We start from the raw sequence: 8,169 nt of genomic DNA, 5'->3' as shown, positions 1-8,169 counted from the left end.
GGCTGGCTCACTCCCCATCCCCACCCCAGAGTCTGGGAGGCTTCCCAGGAGCACCTGACCCCCTGTCAAGCCCCAGGGACTAGTACCAAGTCTCAAACTTCCAACCTCTGGGGATGAGACTGAGCCAGGAAAGGCAGAGTAAGTTAGAAAGCAGAGTGAACCCTTTCTCCTACTCCAAGATGTATGTGTACTTTAAAAATTTTTTTCAAATTATTTTTAATTTAAAATTTCAAATTTATTTAAAACTATTGAATAGCATATGGTGTCTGCACATACCTATCACCCGGCTTTAATAATTATTCACAGTAAGGTGTACCTTTAGCATTTCTGAGATTGGGGTACAATCCTACACTCATACCCACTTCCAGTCAGTATATTTAATGTAGTGAGCTTGTCTGTCTTCCCCACCCCTAAGGCTATTATTATATCAGCAAGGTTTCTCTGATGGACAAACAGGTTGATGTAAATGAGAAAGAAAAATCAACCAGAAAAACCTGGTTGTAAGTGGCATGGGAGACAGCAGCAAATCAGAGCTGGGCTCTGACAGTGAGGAGTTAGCACCAAATCCCAAGACACTTCTCCCTGGCATCAGCTGGCAGAGGAGACAGCAGCAAATCAGAGCTGGACTCTGACAACGAGGAGTGTTAAACAGCACCAAATCCCAAGACACTTCTCCCTGACATTTGCCATGGCTAGAAGAGCTCCAGACAAGGGTTTCCTGACGTGGGTACTTTTTGTTTATGAGACAGTCTCACTTTGTCGCCCTCAGAATGTTGTGGCATCACAGCTCACAGCAACCTCAAACTGTTGGGCTCAAGTGATCCTCTTGCCTCAGCCTCCCAAGTAGCTGGAATTATAGGTGCCCAGCACAATGCCCAGCTATTTTTAGAGATGGCATCTCACTTTTGCTCAGGCTGATTTTAAACTCCTGAGGCTGACTTGCCTCAGCCTCCCTGACTGCCGGGATAACAGACATGAGCCACCACCGATCCTGGCCCCCTGACTTGGGTTCTAGGCACAGAAAATGCTGAAATTTTGTTATGAAGCCTAATTTTCATCAGGTATCTCTTCCTGAAATGAAATTTCATATAGGTGAGGCTACTTTTGGTACTTGTATAAAACAGAATTGCAGATCCCGGGTGAATCATTTGTTTCCATCTCTGCTCAAGGTCTTGTTTTCTCTCCGAGTGATACTATAACTTTCACCTGGATGACTTCCCACCCCGTTAAGGCAGGAAACACATTAAAAACTGCGCTGTCATGGTTCCTAGGTAAGCATCAGGTCGATGCAGTGCTTCTGAGATCGGAGTGCCTATGGCACGGCGAGGAGGCCCTGGTGGGGTGCAGCCCTTTGCAAGGCAAGGTCTACCCTGAGAACATCGGGGGCGGAGGCAGGTGAGTCAGAGGCGGAAATCACTGATAAAGAGCTGCGGTTCAACCGTCCACTGATGCCACCTCCTGATAACATTCCCCCTGCTGGAAAGGATCCAGAAGTTTTCCTTTGCAAATTACTAAGGAAGAGGAAGATCCTCTCCACTTCTGGACTTTTTCCTCCTTATGAACAGAAGGGTCACAGCACTGCCACTCTGCCATATCACGCAGGAGGCACCTACCCTCAGCCACCAACCAGGGCAGACCTAAGGGACTTTCTTTTAGCTATGGCTGTGACAAAGTTTAGAGCAATGTTTCAATTCATCTTTCCTCTGTCCTCTTCACCAATCTTCCTTTAATGTAATAAAGGGTTTTTTCCCTAAATCCTTCAGGAAAAAAATGGGAATATGGGCTTGGCGCCTATAGCTCAGTGGTTAGGGCACTGCCCACATATACTGGGGTTTGAATCTGACCCAGGCCTGCTAAACAACAACTACAACAAAAAAAAGCCATACGTCTGGTACCTGTAGTCCCAGCTACTTGGGAAGCTGAGGCAAGAGAATCACTTAAGCCCAAGAGTTTGAGGTTGCTGTGAACTGTGATGCCATAACACTTCTACCGAGGGCGACATAATAAGACTCTGTCTCAAAAAATAAAATAAAATAAATGGCAGTATGTAAGTAAAAACAGTCAAAAGCAAGACCATGATAGCTCTTGTCTTAAATAACTAAATGCAGAAACAGGGTAAAAGTATTGACGTAGAAGTTGTTTCAGTAAAATCTCTCGAGTCAAATCACATGACCTTTGAGCCCCACTTTCTTCTTGTCAAATAGGGATAATACTCCTTTCCAGAAGTCTGAGATCAAATGAAATTTGCTTTAGAAAATCCAAAATCCCCACACAGATGGGGCCCAAAAGGACCTGGCCCTAACATAATGCTGCATGCAGACAGCACCACAGAACGGAAGGTCAGTGGTAGGTCGTACACGTATACAGCAAGCCAGGAGGGCTTTCCCCAAAGATGTGTGCAACTCAGAATATGTCTTAGCCTGTTTTCATTCCAGATCTTGCAGCAAGATAAGTTTATCCTGTGATTCTGAGTTTCTGGCCCCATTGTTTGGCAAATGCTGCCACAAAGTGAGGACAGAGCTGAGCACTATGGTCATGTTGTCTGTGTTGAAATTTCTATTAAAATGCTTTGGTATGAACAGTATGATGTTTGTGTGTGAAAATTATGTATTTATTTGCTCAGAATAAGTAATACATTCACATGGTTAGAATAAAACAATAGAAAATGTAGTTCAGTGAAAGTCTTATTTCTATTCCTACTCATTGGCCTATTTCCAACCCCCAGAGGTAGCTTACCAGTTTCTTGTATACATGGGTTACTATGAAAGTTTTGAGACAGACCATGGTATGATCCATTATTTCACTTCCAAGAAACACAGTCAACAGCGTCCTTTCTGGTTCACCCCTGCAAGTTTCAACTTGCTTGGCTTATCAGTATTACTGGGAGAGCTTTATTTGTTTCTATGCATGTGGACTTTTCCATTTCTTGATTTTTGGGTATCTGAAAACTTCGTAATGACTCTTGTATCCTTCCAGAATCTCTTGATGCAATTATAGCAAATGCAAACACAAACCCTCTCCATTCCCATGTAAGCAGAATGCAGCAACATCTGCACCTGATTCTTTCCACTGAACCCTGTATGTTGGGGCCTTTCCCCAGCAGTGGCCGGAGATCTGGCTTATTTGTTTCTTTTGGCAGCACAGTGTTCCATCAGATGGTTGTGCCAAATTTTATTTAACCAGTTCCATGTGGGTGTATATTTTGGTGGTCTCCAGCTATAAGTTACATCGACAGTCTAAGAGTGGTTCATTAGCATTTGAAGCACTAACCACTTGATTTCAAAATTTAAGTCAGAAAGTTCAATAATGTATAAGATGATAGGAATAATTTTTAATTTTTCATTGATGAAATGAATGGTCAATGTGGTTAGCTAAAAAGATGTCACCCAGTACCCTTGGAAACAAGGTCTGAGAACCCAGCAGCCCAGCCCCTCTGGAGAACACTCTAGAGCTTGAGCTCCATTTGTTCTGGGTTTTCCCACTTCATGGAGGGCTCTGTCGGTGACTCACTAGGTTTGGGCTGGTTTTACCACCAGAATATTTTTTCCACCCACCTCTGAGTGAACTTCTCATACAAAAGGCTTGACACATGCCTGTAATAGTAGGTCTACTTTTGGAAGAATTTGGTCTAACACTAATATCTTTTCTTAGCCATTGCTGGGTTCATGGCTGATGATCCTATAACAAAAGAAAGATTAGCAAGAGAAGAATGTAGTCATTTTGTAAATTTAAATGGCACAGGAGGACCCAAAGAAACAGGGAAATCTGTGGATATTTATGATCAGGTTTAATGAAATGTAGACAGTCATGGAGAAATGTGATTTCAAGCATAGAAGGATCTGATCTGTAGTAAACTAGGAAAACTCGGCAAGGCCTGTTTGTTCAGATTCTTCTTGGCGTCACTGTCTTTGGCTCCTTTTCTCCAAGTGTAGAGAAGGCACCTCTCAAATGAGGACTTTATGGGCTAATATCAGAGGAGAAAGGCGGGAGAATGTGTGAGTGACCTTTTCCTGTGGTTTGCACAAATGCCAAACCCCCATATTTTGGGATAGTGGGTCCTGAATCCTAGCACTTGCTTTTGTTATGACATAACACTTTGGGGTCAAATTGGGAGGAGACGAATTGCCCCTATGTGCTTCCCATTTTTAGAAGCTACTGGAAGCTCGTGACAAATACTGAAAAGCCACCCAACTTGGCTTAGGTCATTCCCCCAAATTATGAAGTCATGTCTTCTAAAGTCAGAGCAAAAGTAGAAAATCAAATTAATAAAAATTACCCTTGACAATCCCTTACATTTCCTCCCAAATACACCATACATGGTTTTGTGTATTCACCACTCCTTCAGTTCCTGTAGTTGTTAAAGACTTCTCTACAACCCTTAATTTATTTTTTCTTTTTTTTCCTTCAAAGATCTTGAGAAAACCATTGCTCACCTGCCAAGCCACTTGCAGATGAGTTGCACTTTCTCTGCCGTAAGTCAGGAACCATTTACAGTGGCCCAGACATTCATTCCTCAGGTCTCACCAGCATGGACCCAGACCTGACTGTCGCCCTGCTACCTACCGTAACAGTGCAAAAGGACGGATGTCCAGAGCATGGATCTGAAGTCTGACCTGTTAAATATGCTTAGGAAGCTACTTTTGTGCCTTCTGGGCAGGGTAACCACAGGAAAGCCTTGAAAGAGGTGGGAACTCTCCAGGAATCTCCAGGACAAAGACAGCTAAATGAAGGATTCAGAGCTGAGAATGGGAAGAGAAAGCCAACACAATTATTTTTTTCAAGAGATGAAATCGTTTATTGATTACATATGATAATGGTAGATACACAAGCTTCATTCTCATCTGTAATTTTATCTGGTACCATTATTCAATTTAGATATATTGCACAGGATATGCCAACAATCACCATTATAACCAATAATTCCATGATTTTCCCTGGATGACCCCTATAAATGGTGAGCTTCAGGTCACAACAGTAACCCTCAGTTCAACTACAATAAGGTTTCTGAAGACAATGGCTTCTTCACCCAAGCAGGTTGTAAATGAATTTCAAATAGAACCTGGCATCACCCTGAAGGAATTCTAGCTTCACACTTTTGGAAAGTTTACCAAAATGGCTTCAGAGTAGACTAACTTTACACATTAAAAAAAAAAAAAAAAAGACATTTATTCAGCATTGTGATTAGATTATTACATTTAGCAATCAACAGCATGGGTGCAAAAAAAAAATCTACATTAAAACCCTTTGTTGGAATGCTTTACACTTTCACAAAACAGAAACTAAAATAACCTGTTATACAAATTAGTCACAAATATAGTCCTCGAGTTTTTTGCCCATACACATGAGTATTGTCTAAAACATGTCTTCTTTGTAGCAGCTAGGCCCTGCCACCACTGTGCTTGGCTGAGTTCACAAATCTGTTGTAACCTGTAGCTTCCCTGTCACTTCTCTGGCTCTCCTCTCCTGCTAAGCTTTGTTTCCTGGGAATAATTAAAACTTTCTGCCACTGCCATAGCTACTGCTGCTACGGGAGCCACCATAGCCACCTTGGTTTCATGGTTTGGCAAAGTATTGGCCACCGCTACCATAAGGGCTAGAGCTTCTGCCTCCAAAATTTCGTCCCTTCATGGGTCCAAAATTTGATGACTGATTGTTGTAATTGCCAAAATCATTGTAACTTCCACGACCAAAATTGCTTCCATCATTACCAAATCCATTGTAGCCATCCCCACTGCCACCATATCCACTGCCACCACGGCTGCCACCAAAGCCACCATGACCACTGAAGTTTCCTTCACAGCCAAAGTTGTCATTTCTACCATAATCACCTCCACGACCCCCACCAAAGTTTCCAGAACCACTTTGACCTCTCTGGCTGGATGAAGCCCCAGCCATCTCTTGCTTTGACGGGGCTTTCCTTACATCACAGCTGTGGCCATTCACAGTGTGGTATTTCTGAATGACAATCTTATCCATAGAATCATGGTCATAAAACGTAACAAAAGCAAAGCCCGTCTTCTTGCCACTGCCTCGGTCAGTCATGATTTCAATCACTTCTATTTTCCCCATACTGTTCAAAATAGTCTCTTAAGTGATGTTCTTCAGTATCTTCTTTAATGCCACCCACAAAGATCTTTTTCACAGTTAAGTGGGCACCAGGACTTTGAGAATCTTCTCTGGAAACAGCTCTCTTTGGTTCCACGACTCTTCCATCCACTTTGTGTGGCCTTGCATTCTACACATCTACCTCCTCCACGGTGGCGTATGTGACAAACCTGAAGCCCCTGGAGCACTTGGTGTTTGGATCTCTCATTACCACGCAGTCTGTGAGCATTCCCCATAGCTCAAAATGGCTCCTCAGACTCCCATCAGTCATTTCAAAGCTCAGCCCTCCAATGAATAGCTTCCGCAGCTGTTTGGGCTCTTTAGGAGACTTAGAGATGACGGCAGTGGGAAGAGAGACTTTAACGATGCTTCCTTGGCAGCATCCACAGGCAGAAAGCCAACTTTTTTTTTTTTTTTTGAGACAGAGTCTCACTATGTTGCCTCCTGTAGAGTGCTATAATGTCACAGCTCACAGCAACCTCTAACTCTTGGGCTTAAGAGATTTTCTTGCCTCAACCTTCCAAGTAGCTGGGACTGTTGGTGCCTGCCACAACACCTGGCTATTTTTTGTTTGTAGTTGTCATTGTTTAGCTGGCCTGGGCCGGGTTTGAAATTTCCAGCCCCCAGAGTATGTGGCTGGCACCATAACCGCTGTGCTACAGGCAAGCCACCAAAACAATTTTTTTTTAAAATGACCACCTCAACTAGAAGCAAAAGTTTAGAATAAAACAAATGAGGGGGCTCAGCGGCTAAGGTGCCAGCCACATACACTAGAGATGGCAGGTTTGAACCTGGCCCTGACCTGCCAAACAAGTACAACCCAAAAATAGCTGGGCATTGTGGCAGGCACCTATAGTCCCAGCTACTTGGGAAGCTGAGGCAAAGAATCGCTTAAGCCCAAGGTCGACAGCTTAAGCCAAGGGTTGACAGCTTGAGACTGTCTCAAAAAAATAAAGCAAATGAGGGGTATTTTTTGAAAAATCGCACTCTTTATTATTCAATAGGCACTAGATTGATTTACAGAATTTCAAGGGGAACGTGCTATAGCACAGTGTTTGTTAAAGGAAAAAAAACAAAAAACAAAAAATAGAACTCTGACTTTAGCTAAGCAGAGACAGTAACGTGGGGAGAATACACCCACATGGTCGTCACAATGGTGAGATTATGAGTAGACGACTTTTTTTTTCTGTTTTCTGACTGTAATATGGTTTTATTGCCTTAGGAACACAAGAAAAGAACATGAAGAAATTCGACACAGATTTAAAGATTAGCAATGATTAACATCAAGGGACTTAAAGCCACCACTGGATTTTGTGAAAAGGTTTTGATCAATCAATTTTCCAAATGCAGAGAGAGAGAGAAAGAGATTGATTCAGTCGTTTAAAGCAAATCCATGAGAAGAAAACTGAAAAAGTATCAAGGCCCCTAGGTCAGTGATTCTGAACCTTCCTAATGCTGTGACCCTTTAATACAGTTCCTCACGTTGTGGAGGAACCATAAAATTATTTTTATGGTTTTATTTTTGTTGCTACTTTATAACTGTAATTTTGCTACTGTTATGAATCGTAATGTAAATATCTGAGTTTTCCGATGGTCTTAGGTGACCCCTGTGAAAGGGTTCTTCAACCCGCAAGGGGTCGCGAACCGCAGGTTGAGAACCGCTGCCCTAGGTCAAGTGTTGCTGATGGCTCTTGGTAGGCAAAGGGACAAAAAACTGGGCAGGTGCTCTGGGCAGGTACCCGCAGGCACTGCACAAATGGCTTTTTTCTTCGGTTCTTCTCCAAAGTCTGCATGGGAACGAACCTGCCTATCACCTATTCCTCAGTCCCTCGGCCATCCCTAGCCCATTTCTGGCCCTGGCACCAAGAAGCCTCCAGGAAATGCAGAGACTAGCTGTGACCCAGAGGAACCTGGGAGGGTGCAATCCTGGAGTCAGGCTCAAGTTTCTGGGAAAGTGCCTAGAACTATAGGTCCGTGCCTTTTCTGAGTATAAAACCCACACATCCACCTCCTGACTCCAAAGAAGCAAGAGGAACTGGCTGCAGGAGCTATGAGGGCTGGGGA

At 43.2% G+C, this 8,169-nt stretch overlaps 1 pseudogene across 1 annotated transcript; it reads right to left on the bottom strand.

The window, feature by feature from the left end:
- Positions 1-5,321: 5,321 nt before the first annotated feature.
- Positions 5,322-7,898, bottom strand: LOC128571709 (heterogeneous nuclear ribonucleoprotein A1-like; annotated as a pseudogene). The gene is made up of 3 exons (XR_008375951.1): positions 7,845-7,898; positions 6,143-6,433; positions 5,322-5,955 (listed from the first exon to the last, which is right to left on the bottom strand). The product of XR_008375951.1 is annotated as a heterogeneous nuclear ribonucleoprotein A1-like (transcript).
- Positions 7,899-8,169: the final 271 nt, after the last annotated feature.

The sequence above is a fragment of the Nycticebus coucang genome, chromosome 19 (assembly GCF_027406575.1).
Source record: "Nycticebus coucang isolate mNycCou1 chromosome 19, mNycCou1.pri, whole genome shotgun sequence".
Lineage (NCBI taxonomy): Eukaryota > Metazoa > Chordata > Mammalia > Primates > Lorisidae > Nycticebus > Nycticebus coucang.
The sequence above is the reverse complement of the archived record's forward strand: the minus strand, read 5'-3'. Positions and strand labels throughout refer to the sequence as shown.